Here is a 22,983-nt window from a genome sequence, read left to right as displayed (position 1 = left end):
GATGCTAGGAACAGAAATAACACTCATATTGAGTAATCAGGGGGTTCTGACTGTGCCTGTTGTTATTAAAAGACTTATTATTTCTAAAAGAAATGTCATAAATATTTGTGCCCTAAATGTCAGCTTGACTGATGAGATGAGAATTTATACTGTAGGACTTGAAACCAAATACTCTGAATGAAAATATGGAAATAAGAGAAATTGGCAGTAAAAATTGTTTAATTGTAAATTGGGAGCAAATAAAGAAACAAAAAGTGTAGCGGAACAGCATTATTTTACCTATATATTAACTCAAAGAAAATAAAGGATAACATGTGGAGAATATCTGTTTGATTGAATTTTTTCTTTTAAAGGTATTATATGACCATATTGAATTAAATCCTATGGAAATAAAAACAAATTATCAGGGAAACTGGACAAGAAAGTATTTTAAAAATATGTTGGAAGGACAAAGCTATTGAAGTGGTGGAAAAAGATTTATTAGAGCCATTAGAGTAAATACTGTGTAATGTATAGTACACATCTACAAAGCCTAGTAATACAATTCAGGTCTGTATTTTTATGACACTGATTAGAATAAGGTTTTTTTATAAGTTACACTTGTCTCAACAATACATAATCACATCCTTCCAAGACAGCTAAAAAACTAAGCATTTCTTTTGATGTAATGCTGCAAATCATAAATGACATAAAAGTGTGAAATGAAAAATCTAGCAACCTGAAATAGTAGTGAAGGAGGATGGATCAGATCATCCTGCTGCAAAAATTTTGTATTGCTTAACTACTAAAATTACATAAGAGGTGGTGAAAAGACAATAAAAACTGTATTTCAGTGTTCTGAAGGATGGTTAGTCACACAGAAATCCCGATTGTATTAGCACTGACCCTGGAATACTGCATGTACTTAGGCAACAAGTCAAAGATGATGATAATTGAGGACTAGCAGTTCAGTAGATTGTTCTTGACCATTCTGTGCCCGCAGATACAGCCAAGGTACTGATTAGGCTTCACAACAGACTGTCACCCTTCTTGAATCATTTTAACATAATTATGCTCCTTCAGCTATCATTTCCCTGTATTTGGCATGGACAAAGCCAATTTAAATGCATTTCCTGTAAATGGGCAATTTTCATAGGTATTGGATGTGGTCTTGGACGTTTAAAGTTCAATATCTTTGTCATAAGATGGCTTTTGCATGGATTTACAATTTTGTGCTTGTTGGGGAGCTTAGCTGAGTATTTTAACATTCAGGTTCTTATTCTTTGCAACGCTTCCCTAGTATAAAAGCCAGAGAGAAAAAGAGAAAGTGACTACATGTCATATGTATTCTTTCTTATTTTTTTAACCTTTTTTCTAAGAATTTAATTTTTTTGTATTTTCTTGATTTTCCTCTTCAGTAAAGGCAGAAATATGTCTTTGTGTTTGTGTATATGTGTAAAAACCAATTTTCACACATTTGGATTGTGATTAAAATGAAGGAATTCAAAGCATTTTCAATAGCTGAGCAATTGTAAGAAATTTTAACGCTCTCTAAAGTGACAAAAACAACAATATACCTGGCAAATACTTGAGAGAGAAACAACAGTTCTCACTGTATCAGTTTCTTTGATTTTACACACCACCCACAGTTACCTTTCTCTTGGGACAAGAACATAAAACAACTCCAGGCTTACACCACAGTTCATTCAGACAATAGGGAAAAGTTGGGTTGACAAATGACAAATTTATATAATAGACTAGTACTATAAGTATATTGTTGCAGGGTTGTATTATAATATAGTAACTCAATAACTAAGAAAAAGTGTGATCATGATAAAAGTTTTAATTTAGATGTGATGCTAGGTTTTTGTACTAGATTTATAGACAAGACTATATATAAACAGAAACCATAACTCTTGCAGAGCAAGAATCTGGAATGTTCTAAGCTTTTGAATCAACAATAATGATCATACTAAATGTGTGGAATCTTTTAAAAAACACATACAATGCTGCCTTTTCTTCCTCCATGAATAATTATGGGGCTTGCTACTTTTCACACAAAAGCTTTTAGCTCTGTTGCATCAAAATAATTGAGAAAAACTGTGTAATTGCTGCATAAATGTAAATTCATCACTCACCAGAAAATGCCAGTTATGGAAATCCTAGTGCACAGATCTCTAGTAATAACTGTATTTTCAAAATTCAGTTACAGTCTTTTATCATCTGTTTATATAGATTGTATTTATAAGTATTTTGTAAAAATATTGAGTGGTCTGACATTTTTTTTCCAGTTTGTAATTTCATCTGTAGCCTTTATATCTTTATTATACTTCCACAAATTATATTTAGTTTCATAGCACTCAACTGCTTTGTAGTGTTCCTTTATAGTCATCCAATGTAATTAGAGTATTTGCTGGGTTTTATAAGGTATTCAGTGTTCCATATTTCCAGAATTTCTCTCTCCCCACCCAAAACTATTTTGTTTCTCTACCTAAAACTTTAAAAAATTTTACAATGTAGAAACAATTGTCTCTACAGAAGATTAGTATAGAGGCAGAAGAAAGCTCACATTTCCCTCTAATCCTACCTCACCACTTAAGAATTTAAAATAAAAGCCCTTCTCTAAAGGAATCAAACAAATTAGTTATCTTTCATAGAGTCAGTGACTCAGTTCATGCTAACAGAAAAACACAGATTTAAACTCTGTTCTTAACATCATCCTCTTATTACATTTCAGGTCTTTGAGGGAGTGAAACTCTATACAGTAGTGTCATGTCAATTCCCCTTGGGGTATGATTGTGCTAAATTGTGCAGTGTTGAGTTCTGCCTATTTTGTTACTTTTTCGGTTAAATTTAACCCTGTCTGATGACCATCTTTACTTCCTCTTGGTGTCATAACTTTCTAAAATGTAATAAATTTTAATACGCAATTTAAAATCTGTGAGAGATCCAGTGTTGTTTCTTTAAAACAGAAGAGCTTTTGTTATAGGTAGCACTCACACATAGATTTGTCTAATTTCCCCTGATGTGTGTGCAAACCTGAATAAAGATATTAAGTTATATATCCTCCTGAGAAGCTAAACCAAAGTGCTTTAAGGGTATGTTTGAAAATTGATCATAAATATGGGCCTTCTCTTCAATACATCGTGACTGATCAACAAGGATGCAAAGTGAAGCTTATTAATTCAGAAACTGTCTTACTGAAGGCTGTGGGTATTAAATTACAAAATGCTCATTTTCTTTTTCTTAATGGAATTTCTTAAAGCACATGAATAATAGAAAAAAATTTCCCACATTTAACCCAGTTTTATTCCCAGAGTATTCCCAGTTTAGCCTATTTGAAAAGATGAATTGTCATTAAAAGCAAAAGAGGGGTAAGATAAAGGCAGCAGTAATGGAATAATATATTTAAGGTCTGAGTGACTGGGGGTTTGTTTTGTTCCATGAGATTTTACTTGTTTTGGAGTAAAAGGTCAGCAGAACAAAAACCGTTTTCTTTATCCTGCTATTTCTACATAATATTCAAAGCTAATGAATGGCTTTGACTAGTACTAAAGGACTGGAAATTCAACAGGAAAACTGAAAGGGAAAAGGAAATTACTTCTCACATTCAAATAAACATAATTTGAGAAATTAAGGGACAAAAAACTGTTGAGTACAAAATAAACATTTAATCCTCTGAGTTGCACACAGACATATCTTTCAAAGACACAAAATTAAAAATGCATGTAACTGAAGTCATCTCTCACTCATTAATAAGCAGAAACAGGTATTTTAAAAGCAATTTGGTGAAGGGTTGATTTTAGGTTTTCTAGGTAAACTGTGTTCTACAATATTTAATATCACTCATCATGTTTTCCTTGATAGAAATTGAAAAACCAAAAAGGATGAAACTAGTTTTAGTATTGGTATGCTTAAGACTCATTGACTCAGGTAGTTTATATTCATCCTCAAAGGCATTCTCCAGGCCAAATTCCCTTATCACCCCCTCTGGCTCAGAGTCTGAGACTGTAATTGGACATCGTGGGAGTGCTCATCTGGAGAGAATGTCAAGTCTAGTCAACATCCTCGGATGTAGTTTCAGGCAGTCTAGACCCAGATGCTCATTAAGACACTTTCCAAAGAACACACCCCGCTGTGCCCTCAAGCTGGGCTGTGGAGTCAGTGTACCTGTGACTCAACACAGAGGAGCTCTGCAGATGTTTGCTGCTTCCTTCTTGTTTCACCACTACAGTGGCAAAGCTGAGAATGCTCACAGGAACCAAAATAGTCTGATTTTTCACCAGAGGCTCTGTTCTTGGAGTTCCTGCTCCAGTACTGGCCAAGAGACGAGACAATAGCTGAGTTGTCTTTCAAGCAGAAGATGTAAAACTTTCAATTAATAGGTAAATCGTGACATGCCTGTATAAAAACATAGCAAAAGTGCACACAACTCTTGCCACTTGACACCCACTCAACTGAATTTAATGCACTCATGATTTGTTCTTTTGTTCCTTGTCTTCATTCCAGCTATTCATTTTTGAATGAGCATCTGTCCTGCTCATAATCATTAGGAGAGCCAGCCCTGGCTCAGAAGTAAAAACAATTAAAAAAGGAGATTGACTCTTTAACCTTTACTCACACAAAAAAAAGGCCACCCTAATACACATGCCTCCCATGTTTCCACGTTGGTCCAGGTTTGTCCAGAAATATTTTATTTCATTCAAGTCAGCAGTGAAACTAATTGCTGAGTAGACAAGTGGAACAACATTTCCTATAACTTACACAGATGCTTAACTCCTCATCCAGGTTCTAGCAACCTTGATCTGCGATGACATGTTAGAAATGCAGTTCAACAGGGTCATTCATATAAAAATGTCTCTACAACTGCTTGGAAGACAGATTCACTCCCAGCTTTTCTTTTCATCATTTCTATTATCACTCTAGGTCTATTATAGGAGAAACTTGTTTTCCAATCCCCCTTCCAAATGCACCTAAATTTTCAGGTAGAATGCATTTTACAGCAAAGTTGCACCTTAAGAACAGAAGATTGGAAATATTGTTTATAAGTTTATACTTTTAAACTTATAAACTTGTTTATACTCCAGTAATGAAGCAATCCTAAGGAACAGTCCATCAGAGCATTGAAGGATCTCCCTGATTTCACTTCAAAGAGGCATCAGTAAGGCAAAGCCAGTGCAGACCTGAGAAAATATGGCATGCATACAAAATAATTTTGAGCAGAAGTCACAGCCATCAGCAAATACATTTCTTTATTCCCACTAGGCTAAGAAAATTATTTATTAGTTCTTAGTACAGAGAAACTGAAGAGAGGGTTGCTCAAACCAGTGCAATACTCCAAATGCTTGCCCAGTCTGTACAGTAAGAATAGTCACTAGGACTAAAAATCAGTTCACTTACTGTGAAATGACATTTTGACCTTTCTATTTTTAAGGATATTACTTATTAGTATTTCCAAATAAGTTATGGAAATTACAGTGAAAGCAGCATATTTTATCTCTGTTTTGTTGGGTTTAAAAGAGTAAACTCAAGGATCTTGGTTTTGAAGTCGCTGCTAACATTTCCACTGGTTCAGACTTAATAAAAAATATCAAAAAACAGTAAAAAAATTGCACAGATGCATGTAATATTATATAGCTATACCATTCACACGACATGGACAGGATCAAAGACAAAGTCACAATACAGATATTCTGTTGGCAAAGTAATAGCAGCAGAAGGAAGACAGAGATGATAACAGTCCAGAGGAGATAACTAATGAAGAAAAGTAGGAAATGAGGCTATATCAGGTTCTGAGTACACAAATCCATGAAAGACTGCATATGACATGAAAAGGTTTAGCTATCAATGCAGAGAGGGTAGAATTCATCAACAGTCATGAAAGAATTGGGTAATTATATTAAAGCTAAAACAAGAGGTTTTTAACTAGTTTTTCTGGATTTGCTAGTTTTATTTACACAGAATAAACAACCTGCTATCAAAAACTTTTTGTTTTGTTTATTATTTTAGACATACTATTCCCTCTGGTGCACAAAAATTTTTATGTAACTGTGGTTACAATGATATCTCTGAACCCAGACATACCTTAAAATTATCAATAATTAATTAGAACCAGTCCCTGGGTTTTCCCAGATGCACCTACAGTATTTTCTGTTTGATAAAACTCTTTTTACCTTATGCACAATAAATTCATTCCCATGCAGGTTACACCTCAAGCACTTGATTGCAGTTTACCAAAGTAAACTATACACAGCTTTCTAAAGGCTTTTTCCCCTCATATTTTTATGAAATATAGACCTTAATATTAAATAAAAGAATAAGTCTGTACTGACCTTAGTCTTATTAGCATGTTAAAAGAATTCTCATTCTAAGAGCTTAACACCATGTGGCTTTTTGGGGTTCATTATCTACAGAAGTATATTAAAAAACTCAAACCAACAAATCAAAAAATATCACTATAGCAAGGGAGCTGTCCCTGGTCCACGTAGCCCCACAAGAGTGTGAACTGAAAGAAAATGAACAGTGGAGACAAACAAAGGAGGTGATCTGGGGAGTAATGAGAAAAGGCATGAGATATCTATAAATGTGCATCCACAGAAATGACATTGCACACATTTTGGTATTCCTTCCCTTCCAAATAAGCAAGTTGGCAACTGGCTTTCCGCAGAGTATTGACAAGGGTAACAATTCTGCATAGTGCATTGCTGTTTGTTCTGAAATAGTTTCTGACTATTGTAATTGACGTGTGAAATAAGCCAACAGAGCAGCAGAAATGTCAAAGTGCCATGAGGTCTTATTACGAGAAACTCATGAGCTGCTTCATTAGTTCACATCAAGACTCAAACAGAGTTTTGATTAATTTTTGTTTTAAAGTCATATAGTTAATCTTACATATGAAGGCAAATTGCCTGAGAAAGTATTTCTTCTTCCATACATAATTAAATCAATACTCACTCATGTAGAAGCAAAATCAAACATCATTTTTGTTATACAAATTAGTAATGAAGGAGATCCATAAAGACTGATAGACTACTGGTAAGGGAAGGGTTAATTTTAGCACTCTTCCTTTCTACTCCCAATGGCACTGAAGAATGTACAGAGAAATTAAATAGTTTTCACTATGAAATTCTTTGTAGTTTTTTTCAAGTTAGTAAGAGTTAAATACTAAGTTTTGGGTTGTCTCTCGTCAATCACATCAAAGATTGTTAACCACTCTTTATTTCTTGTAGTTATGCAGAAGAACAATGTTACTGTGCTTTGAGTTTAAAAAATGGAAGTCTAAAAACATGTCCTTATCATTTAATTGCCCAGTGTATTTATCACCACAGAAATACACCCACGTGTTATATAATCTGCCTATAGTCACAGGTCACAAATGCTTCTGCCTTTGGCTAAAATGTTTTCTTCTAGGTATTGAAAAGTCACGATGTGAACACAATAAACTGACCAAAAATGCTAACTCAAACAACTGCATGGTGCTGCCTACTGCTACCCTTAAATACAAACAGTAATAGTTAAACTTCTCTGCACTTTTTACTTTCCAAAGCAATCACACAGTGTCCCATTAACCTGATTTCCCTACATACATTGGGCTGTATTGCTGAAGTTACAAGTTCCCACAATTTTATGAAGAGCTGTGCTGAAATATGATTAACATGTTTTTCAGTGGAAATTATGGCCTGTAGACTCTTACTTTCTCTCTCACAATCCTGTTTCGATCGGTTAGATTCTTTTTGTGTTGTCATAGCAATGGGCAGAAACCTTAGCACCCTGATCAAAATTCCCTGACATCCATCTTAAGAAGACCTCTAAACAAGCAAGCACTTGCTCTCCTTACTACAATTCCTGACTTTTTCATCTATATCAGAAGTAATCCCATCAGAAAAAAGTGGTTCCCTACTCTTGAACAACAACAAAGGATGGTGAAGAATTTTTTCCCATTCTGGAAGGGATCAAGCTTTGTGTGGCTGCTAGCCATGTACACCCAAAACCATGTGGGGGTGACAGATGTGAACTTCATTACAGGTGTTTCAGTATCTTGGCAATTCTTCCAGAATATGCTTGTTTGAGATTTGGGATTTTATTTTGATTTTTGGCATCACTTTTCTGATTTATTGATGAGAAGTCATTAATTATTCTCTTCCTAATTAAACAACATTGAATACTCCAGTTCCTACTTAGTTTCTGCCTAAATTATATTGAATATTGAAAGATAGATATACTGAAACAAACAGCAGAAATCCAAGTTTCTTATGTTGGTCAAAGTTTCAGTCAAAGTTTTTTACGTTGGTCTTACATAAACCACGACACTGTATTTGGAAAAGATAAAGGAGACATGAGGGATGCCAGTAAAACTGGGATAAAACAGTGCATTATGTTGTGCATGTGGATACTCTAGATCAACTCTGTTTACAGACTTTCAAGAAACAATAAAGCAAGACAGACATGGCCATACTTGGATATAGACATTTTTGGGGGGGTTTTTCATCATCTTTTGGAATGACATGTATGCAAATCAAAACCTACCTCTGAATAAGATTTGGGTTTCAGCCAGGAGAAGAGGAGGCACCAGAAAGACCTTACTGCAGGCTTTCATTACCTACAGAGGGCTAAAAGAAAGCTGAAGGGGGAGTTTTTACAAGGGCATTTAGTGATAGGACTAAATGGGGGAATAGCCTTAAACTGCAAAAGAGTAGGTTTAGATTCAATATTAGGAAGAAATTATTTCCTGTGATGGTGTTAAGGCACTGGAACAGGTTACCCGGGGAAGTTGTGGAAAGTCTCTCTGCCCATAGGGGAGGGAGTTGAAACTAGACGATCTTTAACATCCCTTCAAACCCAAACAATTCTATGATTCTGTGACCCCACTATCCTTATTGTGAAAGTTAAATAGTTATAAAGGAGTGAAATTAGGAACTGATGTAATATTTACATTAAAAATACCCAAGCAGAGTTCAGTGGGAAACTGACATTTCCTCATCTTTGCCTTTAACAGTGTATAATGGCACACCAATAGGTAGACATCCAAAATATCAAAAATCTTACTCCCAGAGTAAGAGCCTATGAGAATCAGGACCTGATCAGCTGCACAATTTCTGGTCAGAAACAGAATTAAGACTATTAATCACATAAAGAAATATATAACTATATTATATACTAATGATTTATTTAGTGATATTTTATTAATAATACTGTATTCTTTCCTGCAGTACCAAACAGATAGGTAGATAAAGAGTGCAAGTCTTGGTGTTTTATACAGTGCAACAATTCTACTATCAGCTAAAAAGATGGAGGCAAGAATGAGTAATATTTTTTATTTGGTGCCTATATGAATTAAACAGTGAATAAGTGTCATGTAAGGTAGTCAATTAGCAAATTCTTTTTTCCTAAGTAAAAATTATTTACTAGAATTTAAATTTATATGGTAACTTTATGTCACCCAATTACCAATTAATGGAATTGTATAAATCTAGATTCCTATACTTTACACATTCATTTTTATTTCTTTAATAATATGAAAAATAATTAGTTTTACACCTTAAATAAGTGATAATGTATAGAGGCAATTAATCATATTATATGCTAGCAAGTAGGAAAAAATGTACTGTATAATGCCTGAAGACCACGTACACTAATGTCTGGTGGCAAACATGTGTGGACAGCCCGTGAATAAGATTCAAGATACATCCAAATATGGTTCACATTACTTTTCTCAAATTACTTTAGTTACACCTCTGAACTTAATTCCAAGTCTTTATGTTGCTTTCTTAATTTAAATTACATTAATTTAGCAGTATTTCAGCAGAGTCCTGTGCAGTGGCAGAATCAAATTATAGAGAAAGTCATATTTAGAAGGAGTACTATTAATCCTTCTTTCACAAGTAGTAATATTAAATCATTATATCTAATTTTGTTATTCTAAAAGATATTCTTAACTAGAGACATTCTATAACTAGTGATTGCATGTTCACCTAAGGAGTCCAGTAAGGAAATCTGAGAACATTAGAAGAAAATTACATTATAGACAAGTATAAATACTGTATCCTTTACTGACTTGTCAGTCATTTGCTCTATACATAAAACACCTATCAAAGATTTTTCTCATTTAGATAGCTCTGGCCTGGACACTTCAAGAAACATTACAGCATGTGCCAGTTATAAGGTCTGAGGGAATTCCAGCCTCTGGAAATTTATTTAAGAGCACACCTGCCATTCCAGATGTATAAGGAATATGGCTTATTCCCACTGGTCCACTCTTCCACAGCATCTTGTGGTGGTCCTCACCTCAAATAGCAATACTTCATCCTGCCCACAGAAAGAAGAGGATGACAAAATAATCCTTACAGAGGAGGAGTAACAAATCAAAATTTTGAATGCTAAGTAGACGGATATCTACTTGCAGTACATCTCTGCAGGAACATAAGAATCATAACGGATATTATTATCTATGTATTTATTTGAGAAGCACATTTCTTTTCCTCTGCAGTGATCAAATTTTCCTCATTTCTGTGAGCAGAAACAGTATTCTTCCTACTCTTTTCAGTTATTAATTAAGATAAACATTAAGGCAGGAATTTTAAGTGATGTGAAATGATCTAGACACGTAAATGCACTTGAACATCACATTAAATATCTTTGAAATCTGTTTGGTAAATATAGAAAGATCTTCAAATATAGCATCTAACAGTTGCTTCTTAAACAAAAGCCCTTCCTAGATTCCTTTCCTGTTTTAGCTCATTTAGAAAGGATGCAGATCTTACTTCAAGGAAGAATGAAGTCTGAATAAGCAAAATGAAAGCTCTTTTGCTAGCAACATGAGTGAAACACTGTCTGCATATCACTTGAGATTTTGGGACTTTATGTGCCTCAATCCACTGAATCAAATGGTGTGATGTGAAAGATGTGGAAAATTTCAAAGTCTTTTTTAAACCTTCCTTCTACAGTTTCATAAAGACATAATGAAGAGAGGTCAGATTTTAAAATAAGTAAATAAAAACCCAGATGACACATTTTATTACAGTTCAAAAATCAAAGCAAGGAGCATACTTATTCTTTTTATGAATAAAATTCTGTTTTGAATGAAAGAAGAAAGGTATTTAAGGCAGCAGCACCATCCTTATAATTAATTTGCTTTTCTTATTATTGAAAATAATATTCTTTTCCCCAGAAAAACTACTAAATAAGGTTTCTGAAATGTGTCTGTTTCCTACCTTTAAGTGCTTGGTTTAATTACAGTATGATCTGCACAATAGGAAAGAGATAAAACTTTGCCAATAAATTATGACACTTCAAAGAAAGAAAAGAGGTTATTTGATATAGAATTCTATGAGCTTCACCATACACAGGGGGGCCTCCAAGGCATTTGAATTCAGTTCAGGCCATTATAGATACATAGAATACTTGAATATATCTCAGTCTTGTTGAACACTTTTGAATATATTAGCTGAAACCAAACTGCTATCCACCTATAATAGAGATGTATTTGCATGAGTGATGAGAGAACTTCAAAAGGTTCAGAGTTCAGATTAATTTTGGTTCCTCAGTAAGAAATATCCATGCAGGTGGCATTGCAGCCTTTTGAACTTGCATTCTAATTTTCCTCTGGTTTCCTTACTGCTCTCTCAGAAATTCTCTCAAAACCTGTTCCAATCTTTCTTTTTTTCCTTCCTTTTTATTAATGTAGTGGTGTTGGAAACTACTTATTTTCTTTCATTATTATTGAATAGCTACTGCACTTCTTTTTTCCTTCATGGTTTTGGGGCTGATGTTCTGAAATGACAACTTTCTTCTGAAGTCTAGAATATTTGGAAATGAAACAATGAGGAAAACTCTTATGACCTGTACCGCAAGTCTGGAAATTCCTCCCAAGACTGAGCAGTGCTTTTGAAATTAACATGCATTGCAGCTCATGCCTTGCCATACGGCATTCTGAGCATACCTGGATGACAGGAATCCAAATACTCCTTCCATCACATCAAAGATTTCCCAGTCCCAAAAGAATAGAAATACTTCAACAGAACCTACCTGGCAAAACAGAGAGAGAGATACACATCGGCTGGCCTCTCTGACCCCTGAGTGAAATCAGGCTGCATAGGTGGATTGCTCCAACAGGAATTTTGAATTTAAAAAAAAAAATAAAAAAAAGGAAAAGTGAGGGTCCTGCATTTTTGGTCACAAAAACCCCATGAAACACTACAGTCTTGGGGAAGAGTGTCTGGAGTGCTGCCTGGCAGAAAAGGACCTGGGGTTGTTGGTTGACCCCTGGCTGACCACAATGCAAGGTGTGCCCAGGTAGCCAAGGCAGCCAGGGACATCCTGGCCGGTGTGGGTCAGGGCAGGGCAGCCACTGCCCCCTGCACTCAGCCCTGGGGAGGCCACACCTTGAATCCTGCTTCCAGTTCTTGGCCCTTCATTACAACAGGGACATTGAGGTGCTGCAGAGTGTCCAGAAAAGGACGCAGAGCTGGGGAAGGGTCTGGAGCACGAGTTACATAAGGAGCAGCTGAGGGTGCTCACCCTGGAGGAAAGGATGCTCAGAGGGGACCTTATCACTCTCTGCAAGTCCCTGAAAGGGGATGTTAGGAGGTGGGTGTCAGCCTCTTCTCCCACATAACAAGTGGCAGAATGGAAAGTGGCCTCAAATAGTGCCAGGGAAGGTTTAGATTGAATACTATGAAAGTTTTTTCACCTAAAAAGGAAGCGTATAATTTCTTTTTGCCCGCTTCTAGAATTTCCTATATTCCTTGTCAGGCTTATGTGCAGATCTGTGACTGAATGGAAGTTCACTTATTACTGGAGGTTAAATAGACAAAAAGAAAAATTTTTGTGGACTTATGAAGCAACAATGAATCACTGACTGTTTTCTTTGAATATTTTCGTTTGCTTTTGTTAAGGAAGTAGGGAAAATGTTAGCCAGCTTAGGGATAACAACTGGAATAAAACAAACTCAAAATGTACATAAAATATGGAAGTTACATTTAGATAGAAAATGAACCCAAGACAGAAAGAAGACTGAGAAATAAAACAAGTATAAGCTCCCTGGGAAGCTACTTCCAAGCCTAGTAAACAGCCTGATTTTTATCCTGAAGAAATAAGAACCAAAGAACTGTATTTTAGACTTTAGGCACATCTAGATTTTCTATTACTTAAGAACAAATTAACATAAACCAGAAAACAAATTTCAAATTTCAAGTCATCAGCAAGACAACCAAGTTTCTGCTTACTAGATAGACTGACACTTTCTCTCTAAAAATGGCTTTTATTCACATTACTGTCACAAAATCTCTAAAGTGTGCATTATATAACTTGTTTGCAGTCTTAATAGCCCCTTTTCAACACGTGCTTTTGGTGCCATCCACAGGAGTTCAAAATTCTGTTTCAGCCACCCACACATGTTTAAGATCTCAGTGCTGTGTTACTATATTTCTGCATCTCAGTAAAACAAGTGATTGGTGTTTTACTAATAGCAAAACAACAAAGGGAATTATTTACATGGGACCCATCTGGGAAAGAGATGGTGAAGGTATTCTTGAGAACTAATTGCCAAACAGTCCTTGAGCTTTAAGGAAAAAATGGACTGAATTCTTGACAAGAAATTTGTTAAGGAAAACAGCAGCATTTTTAATTAGCATCAAAATAGGGGAATATTTTGGGAAAGCGAGTAAAAACATATTTTCAGTAGATCTGGTACAGAGGTAGCTTTGATATATGTCTCTGCAATGAGAAGCATGACACAGCCTTCCTTCTCAGCGGTGATTGCCAAATATGTAATTAGAATAAATGTGGTACTAGGAATAACTACCCATTTTCTTGGAATACATACAAAATGATCTGAATAGCTGCTTTCAGGCATGAACAACAGGAAGGATCAATATGGTAAACCACTACCCTCTGTAAAGACAGTCTGTGATGTGTAATAAACAAAGGAAAAAAGAGAATTTTTTTGTTCAAATAATTTAATAGACAAAACTCTGGCAATTATTGTTGTTCAGATCTCACTTCTTTCCATGTGTGGAATCCTGACAAGTTAACTTTTCTGCAAAGCATTGACTATCACTGAGGAAGGAATTTTCTCAGCTTCAGAACACTAAGTATCACAAATTATAGCAGCTTAAATGTAAAAACAAAAGCAAACAAAAGCTGTGATGACTGGGAGAGCAATCACAAGGAAGATTAGGTTTTGTGGAGGAAGCAAATTACTAGAGACTCCAAAAATAAGACAAAATATTTGGCATTTTCCATTGTTTCTTCAATGACATAGGCAAATAGAAAAATATTTGTGAAATGTTTATAAAATGAATGTGCATGCACACACACACTTGAGAGTATAAAATTTTCTCTATTATAATGATGTTGAAAAGAAAAATAGAATTAAATCACTGTCAAATATTAGACAAAATGAAAATTATATAAACCCCATTGATCCTTCTGGTTTCAGCAGGCTCCAGTTTGGGCAGTCCTATGATAGTTATATAAAATAGATATAAATTTCTTTCAGCTGAATTCAAAAGTTATTGAAAAAAGTTACTAAAATTAAAGGAATGCCAAACTCCTAAGTACTTCTCACGGCGTTCACAGTCACAATTTTCCTGGCTTACAAAAGAAAAGGTTATCCCCAATGGATATAATAATGTATAATACTATATTTATAATACTAAATTGAGATAAAATTTGTGAAAAACATTTTTACGTCAAATCACATGTTTTGAAGATCCAATTGTAGCCCATAGTACATTTGGGTGTACCTTATCTATGTATCAAATTGTACCTACACCATTTGTGTCTCTGTGTCATCACAAGGCTCACAAACACTTTACATTCTATCAAAATATCCTTGGTGGCCAATCTAAGCCCATTTCAATCCAATAAATTGGTAGATGACAGATCCTCCTCTTCTTTCAATTTTTGTCTATCAGCGAGGTCTCTCCATACTCCAATGCCCTTTGAGTTCAGCAATAAAGCCAACAAAAGCCAACAAGATGGTCAGCAGAATGGGTGGCTATCTGAAAAGTTAGATTTAACCTATGTAATTATAGAAATTACCAGAGAATTGCCCCACAATAATTTCTATAAAATCATCAGTAAAACAAAAAAGGCATACATACAGAGTAGAGATGTCCCTCTTCTTGGATAGCTCCTGTTTTCACACTGATGCACCACGTACCAAGGTAAGAATGATGTTTCTTCAAGATAAGATGGGTAGTATGCATCACATTTCAAACTACTAATTTTTTTCAATGCTGGAAGCTTATAATAAAAAATAATGATATTTTGCAACCATTCTTACTCTAGCATTGTGACACTCTGTTAATTTTGATAATTCTCTCCTTAATTTTACCTCTGTAGAAGTGGTTTGGCCGCTAAATGCAGCTATTTTGGATAGGAAACAAGCATTCACAGTGACGCCATTTTAACGCTGAATACTTTTTTGGTGTTATCACTGCATTATCCTCAGCTATGATTCAGCAAATCTGAAAGGAATATTTCTTTATTCCATTTTCTTCCATTGCTCTGTCCTTGCTGCCCTGTATACTCTGCTCACAAATCAGAGAGTTTGCAAAAACCTTCTGCAAACAAAAAACCAATTTCACTTGTGTTCATACCTTGAGAGGCATCAGAGAAAGATGAGCAGTTACTCATCTTGTGCCCTGTTTTCTCTGCAGATACAAATATACCTGGTCCTGAAAATGATGAAGTTGCCTTTTACAAGCATTTTCTACTAAGTGCTGGGGATTTATCTGTGAGCCCTAACATGAAAGATGCTGTGAATCATGGTTATTTGTTGGTGCACTGATTGCTGCTATCAGCTGCGTGTACTTCTGGCCAGGGGGGCATCATAAAAGCTGTAGAAAGTTAGTCATAAAAGCAAAAAAGTACACTATTTTCTGTAATAGAAAAAACCCAAAAACCTCTGTTAAAAACATTTGTGAAATAAAAGCAAAAATTGTGAACAATCCACTTAGTAAAAAAATTATGCATATGTACCCTAAACTGGGCATGTCAGAGATTTTGTGTTTCTTGTATATGCAAACCTGTGTTACTGAGACATAATTAGTATTAAAATGTGTGTGTGTGTGTGTGTGTGTGTGTGTGTGTGTGTGTGACATCATCTTTGCAAGGTCAGGGGGGAGAGGAATTATTCTCCCTTAAACGTAGAAACAGATGTACATAGAGATTAATCAGAAAGAGAGAGAGGGAGAAATGTTGAAAATCCAGCTTGAAATATGAGGAATGTGAAGGATTTCTTTAAAACAGGTTATACCTTCTCAAACCAGGTGCTGAAAAAAACCCCAAAACTATGGGGTATGTGGTAAACCCCCTATGGTTTACAAGTATGTTTATGTCATATGGGAAAGCATTGTTAAAGGTAAGTAATAATTCTCTTTTTCATGGGAAGAAAATAATGGTTTTAGCATTGAAATCAATACCTCTCTTCTAAGTTCTTCATTTAAAATCTTTAACTTATCTACAAATGCGACTGGAATCTTACAGACAAGATTCACCTTCAGAAGTCTCCCACACTGCGTGGATTTGCTGATACAGCTATGCAGGTTAGCATTTTCTAATCTAGACAAAGCATTCAGCTTCGGTGTGCTCTGCCTGTTGATGCACTGCATCTGGGAGAGAAGGGGAAGATTATTTAGTTTCTCTAACCAAGTGTAGGAAGGAAGAGCTAAACACAGAAAAATCCACAGAGAAAAATTCTGTTTTATTATTTGAATATTTTCATGTCTACAGACTAATACCTGAATGCTTTCATGACTGCAGCTTTAAGCAAAGTATATTAATCTTATAATGTTGTAGGTATTTTATGTCTTTCAGATACAGGAGTGCATGTGAAAAAAACAGTCCAAGGAATTCTCCGCAATGCAGTTTTACATAAGGGCCTGTAGGAGCAGGCAGAATGTTATTAGACCATAAAAGCACATCAGGCTGATTTATGGTTTCTGATCAAGGTTTCTGTGAAAATTACTCTGCATCAACAGCTCAAGGTGACTGCTACCATTAATGTGTGGAAAATAAATGAGGTGGAGAGACTGATATCAGAGGAAGTAAAAGGAAGCGCTGAGCCAGTTTATATAGCACAGGCTTCCCATTTTGTTTTACAGTGCATAGAAGGCTGTCATCAAAATGATTGCTTTGGGGCAGAAAAAGCAATTCTTGATAATTAGATCTTATGGCAGGCTTTCTTACATCCGGTATATAAGAACCATCAGGTATAATACCGTCCCACTATACGTCGCCCTCTCCTCTGTCCTGTAAACATTCTTAGGGTGTAGAAAATGAATAATGTCTTTTTTTTCTGAAGTTATTTTCCAGAAGAAATAAAATTCTAAACACGGTTTCACAGGAGTCTCAGTGACTGGGACTATATTACACATGGTATGATAACAATTTGCATTTTGATCAGCATTACAGTAAATACCCGACATCTTTTCCACAGTTCAGTGTTCTTCTATTGTATGTTGTTTCATTTACCAGTGCTGGATTTTTTATTCCACTCTTATTTTTATTGAAAACATAAAAATAATATACTGCCTATTTAAATGCAAATTCATAATTCATTTTTTAAAAAATTAATTCGTTTATTAAAATTTAGTTCATTTTATATTAATATGGTTCTAATGCACAGCTATTCTTTACACATAGTTTATTTTTCTTAAAGATACACACATATATATAATGTCAATTTGAATTTTAGTTTGTTTTTGTTGTTATTTTAAACAGTCTGGATTTTAGTAGTAGTAGTATTATTAGTATTATTATTTGACTTTCTGCATAATATTCAAGATATTTAAACAAAATAACAATGAAATTGAATTCATCCATGCTGCAGATTTTAGTGAAAATACTAAACTGTGAACCGTGGAAAAGTGTGTTTCATGCTTCTATATAGTTTTTGAAACCATTTTCAGTTATTTTATTTCTAGATTCTAAAGCGTTACATGCAGATGTGCAGTGTCATTTCACCCATTTGCAGAAATATCAGGGCCACTCACACAGCTGGCTGTAAAAGCTGATCTGGTGGTCATACAGGGCATGTTTACAAAGCAGCCTGTGGAACAAAGACATCCATACCTTGGGGAAGGTCAGGGTCAAGATTTTGATTTTTTAGGATATGATGGCATACTAACTGCATATTCTTTTCAAAATGGACTCTTGATTCCTAACCCAAATTTCTTTCAAGATATTGTCACAATAAAATGTTTTATGGTTTTTAGTGCATAATGTTAATTTGTCTATAGATTTTAAAACAGTTGGATTGTTATTATTTTTAATAAGGTTGTTACAAGCCTAAAAAATTACTTTAACTATTTGTATTCTTCAGATGTACCCTGAGAGAAAAAGAACTCCTGTTTGTGTGCAAGGGTGATTAGTTTGTACTGTTAATAGGATGGATTTCCTGGTACTTAATTGAAAGCAGGTGGATAATTAAAACCAATGTGTAGCTAATCAAGTCAGATATCAGGTGATCATGAGGCCATGCTTAATTCTGTTCAGGATAAAAACCTAGCTGTCAAGTCTGTTAGCTTTAGCATCTAAAGTGAAAATAGTGAGAGGGACTAGTTCCTGTGAAGAACTTTATTAAGGTACCATTCACAGGTTCTAAGAATGGCTGGTCAAGCTCATACTGTGGGAGGTTTTGTTTTGGTTTTGGGATTTTTTTTGTTGTGGGTTTTTTTTTTTTTTTTGCTTAGTAATGTCATATGGCTTTGGTTTGTGAGATCTGTTAGTCAGTGTTAAGGATGTTTTTTCTGAAAATAAGCATTAAGAAAAATCTGACTCAGTCTCTTCTTGCCTGCCCTTGTCTTTCTGCAATGGACCTTGTTAACGTTAATGTGTTACGAAATGTTAGTAAAAGTATGTGGCACCCATACTAAAGCCTTGGTAACCTCCAAAGGTCACTTTGGAAAGCATGATAAGGCAGACAGAAGAAGGGACAGCTGTTTGCAATAGTGTGTGAGCAATAACTGGTTTTAGACTATTTCCCATGCTACAATTTAAGTTGTGTTTTGCCCTTGACAGTGTGATCATGCAGAGCAGCATGGTGCCTACATGCTGTTGGTAATAGGAGCTGCTGTATATCAGTTATTTTCCTCTTCCAAACTATTATGCTGGGGAGAGGATATACAGTTTTTTCTCTGCTACCAAAAGTTAGAAATGTGCACTGGGAATCATATTTCTGTTACCTTTATATGTCTCTCTGATCCACTTTTCTGCTCCTTCTGGGCTACTGTTACAATGCTATAACTCATACGTATAACTTTGTTGAAAAAAATTTGTTTTACTTATAGGTATTATGTATTGCAAATTATTAACTGAGTACTGGAATGTCAGTTTGGTTAACCTCCTTTCCCCTTCCTCTCAGAATGTTTTTTTTTAATAATCAAATATGTAGAAAAAAAGACAATGCATATGTGTAGTCTGTTTCAAAGTGCTCTCAATTACCTAGATGTTTGCTGCTATTTTTAACTGTTTTTACTGAACAATCTGCCTTGGTAATATTTATTTTTTTGTTCTCTTACAAGCTCTGTATAAATTTGGCTATGATGGAAAAAGTGTAATAATCTCCTATTATTAAGGAAAAAAAAAGAGTTTGTATTTTAAGTGAGTTCTGTATCCTGGTGTTAAGCACAAATTATCACATGAGACATTTGTTCATTTCCTTCTTATGGTTTAATGTGGAATAACTTTAATTAGATATTATACTTGCTTCCTTGTAGGTTTTTCTGGTTTTATATATGGTTGGAAAGAAAGAGTTGTATTAAATATTTCTTATTACTTCTAATTTTTAATCTCTTCCCTTCACAAGTTTTTCAGGAAAAAGTTAATTTTGAATGCTAGGAAGGAGATCAAAAACAACACAAATGAAAAAGGAGAAAATTAGAAAATCGGTGAAATCTGTGCTATCTATTTTTATCTTATTTTAAAGTAGTAAGAAATTCTTGGTTTCTCAACAGCCTTGGATCTTAGTATTAGAAAAGATGAAACTTGTTCTCCCTGTGTTTGAGGTAGAAGGGAGTAAAGGGTTTAAAAATCCTATGAAGTTTAATTATTTGTCTCTAACTTTTCCTGCTATATATATACATGTAATATTTTTATAGATGTACGTATAGATCAGTGTTGCAGACACTAACTCCCAATGGAAGTCTTTAACCATTGATATTTTGTGTTTTTCAGTACCAAATGTGTTTATGACAAGGATTCAGACAAGTGAGTCATCTGAGTAGCAGGCTCTGCAAACCTTTTCTGCAGGGTGGGGGAATTGGTGGCAAGGGCTTGCTCACTGTACAGGGTTGGAAGGGTAACTTTTGCTATACCTCATTTGTGTTAATTAATCTTGGCAGCTCTCTTTGATAAAGGCTTAATTGAACTTGGCACACTTCTCCTGTGGAAAACTTTTGAGGGTAAAGAGAAATAATTCTAAGAAACTTTCTGAGATACCCATGTTTGAGCTTCAATTCTATACCTAGCTGAGTCAGTTGCTTGAGGAAACAGCTGAATTACAGGTTTGGATAGTTCTGCAAGGTAGGGGGGGGGAGCAAAAGGCAAATAATAAAAATAATTTATCATATTGCTTAAGGGAGAGTGACCTTTCAGAAATATCATAGTTCTAACAGATGAGGCAGGCTTTGGCAGTCTTTAGGGAAGAAGAAATCAATTACACTATAGTACTGCTGTATCAAAGTATGGGTGCATGTTCTGATTTTGCTGAGAGGTCTTGTCAGCCTGGAATGTCATGTTCTGGAAGTACATATGGGTCCTGGTAGGGCTAATGGGTTTTGGGAAATGGTGGCTTAAGCCATGATGGATTTCCAGTTAAGTCTGTGCCTCTGAAAGACTGATAAAGCTCCTTGAATATATTCAGTTTATTTCGGTGCCTGTCAGTGCAACATAGCAGACTGGATGTTTAATGCGCTGCACAAAAGAAAATAACCTTAATTGATAATAGTGTTTGTCAATAGCAATAAATGCACTGGTGACAATTTTGGGCTAAGAGGCACCTCTCAGAAGAGGTAGCCTTGTGATGGGGGCCAAAGACCAAGTGATCTTGATGGTAAAAATTATGGTTCTGGAGGTAGCCACCATAAACTGCTCCAACCGAATCCAGACATGTAACTACTTTCCTGAAAATCATTTTCACTCTGGAGCAAACCAGGAGGTTTTTAGAGTTTTATGACACAGAAGCTAAGTCTGAAGTGTGCAAAAAGTCAGTGTTTTGGCTTATTCTACCATTTTACAATTCAAATGTATCTGAGGAAAGAGATGAAATCAATAGAGTAAAAGGAAAATATGTTTCAGTAGCCACTGTGAATTTTTTGCCACTGCCACTCTTGAGAATAAAAAGCTTCACCCCCAAACATGTTACAAAAGAGGGTAAGAGTGAAATACCATGACTTGGACCAAATTGCAGATGTGTTTCATAGATAAAAATAAATAAAAACCTATGGTGTTAATGTAATATTCTGCGTTGAAATGAACTCTTCCACGATTTTGAGATTCATAGGTAGCTAAAGACAGGAACCCAGGATAAACAAAAAGAATTAATAATTTCTTGGTCTTACATAGCAATCTTCAGGAAATAAAAGAAAAACTTTTAGGATGGGTCTAAAAATTGTTTTTCTACAGCAAAAGGAAGAAAATTGAAAGGACCACAGTAGTGCTGTAGAAATTGTAATAGGAAAGATAATACCTCCTTGGGTTATTTTCTTAGCTTTAGCACAAAAGTTCAGAGACATGAATGGATGTTAAAGGAAAATGGATTTGGAAAAGATATACAAGGCTTTCTTGCACTCAGGGTAATCCTTGTTACTAATAGCCTTCCTGGCAGGTTGTTTTGAAGCAGTATTAGTCAAGGTGATACTGTACTACTTGTCAGAAGTATATTAACAAGGCTTAGGAATATTTTTCTTATCTTTTGATGTTATGGGGATCCAGTTGAATGTTAGGAATATCCTGGAGCCTGGTTTCATGGTTACACTTCCTCTGTATTTTCTCTAATTTTGCACAACCAGAAATAAGTACCAGTTAGAGATTCCTATCTGCCAAATAGTATTCAGCCTGCATTTAAACTAGATCAAGAGAAATCACCATTTAGTATTTATGAAAATTACAGACTTTAGAGTAAACTTCAGTCTACTTTGATATGTCTAGTGTGCTTATTAGTATTTCTGTATAAAACAAAAGAACATTAAAAGATTAATGCATTAACATCTAAAATATTTTACTGTGTAATAATAGATAATGCTATATAAACTAGTCTGTTGAATGTAATAAATAAATGCCACCCATATATGGCATTCATTTGCCTTTTTGTTTATCTTTTTTATCTTCATGTGATCTTGTGTATTCATTAAATCTGCAAAATATGTCATCTTCATTTGCAGGTGCCCAAATATCTCCTTTGGCCTTAACTTCTGTGGAAATTGGTGACTCTTAGTCCAGGTTTTCTGAAAAAGAAAATAAGTGGTTTGAATTCATGTCAGCTTAATGTCTGTTTCATCCACTTCTTATCATTCTGCAAATTGTTGAGCATCATATGTGTGATAGACCTATCTGACTCTGAGACTGAGGTGGTAATTGTAAATCCTTTGCAGCTCTTTTCATCTATATATGTACTTTGTACCAAGTTTTTAAGAGGTAAAAATGTATACATCTCAATAACAATATTCCTTCACTATCATAACCCTGCCTGCCAATGTGAATTTCCACTGACTAAATACAAAGGAAAATAGTTAGTTTTACAGAAGGAGTGGAAGGCAACTATGCTGTTTCAAGGCATTTCAATAACTATTTCTGATTATAGGAGTAAAAAAGGTGATGATAAAGTGCAGTAATAATTAAGCTATGGAGAATATAGAAACTTATTACTCAACTTTCCAAATTAAATTAATACTGGAAAATCCCAAACTTTAATGTAGTGTGATTTTTCTGTTGTTGATGCAATTTTTGCTTCTCAATTTCTTGTATAGTTCTCCATCTTGGCTATCTAGATATCAAATT

Source organism: Ammospiza caudacuta, chromosome 6 (genome assembly GCF_027887145.1).
Source record: "Ammospiza caudacuta isolate bAmmCau1 chromosome 6, bAmmCau1.pri, whole genome shotgun sequence".
Lineage (NCBI taxonomy): Eukaryota > Metazoa > Chordata > Aves > Passeriformes > Passerellidae > Ammospiza > Ammospiza caudacuta.
The sequence above is the reverse complement of the archived record's forward strand: the minus strand, read 5'-3'. Positions refer to the sequence as shown.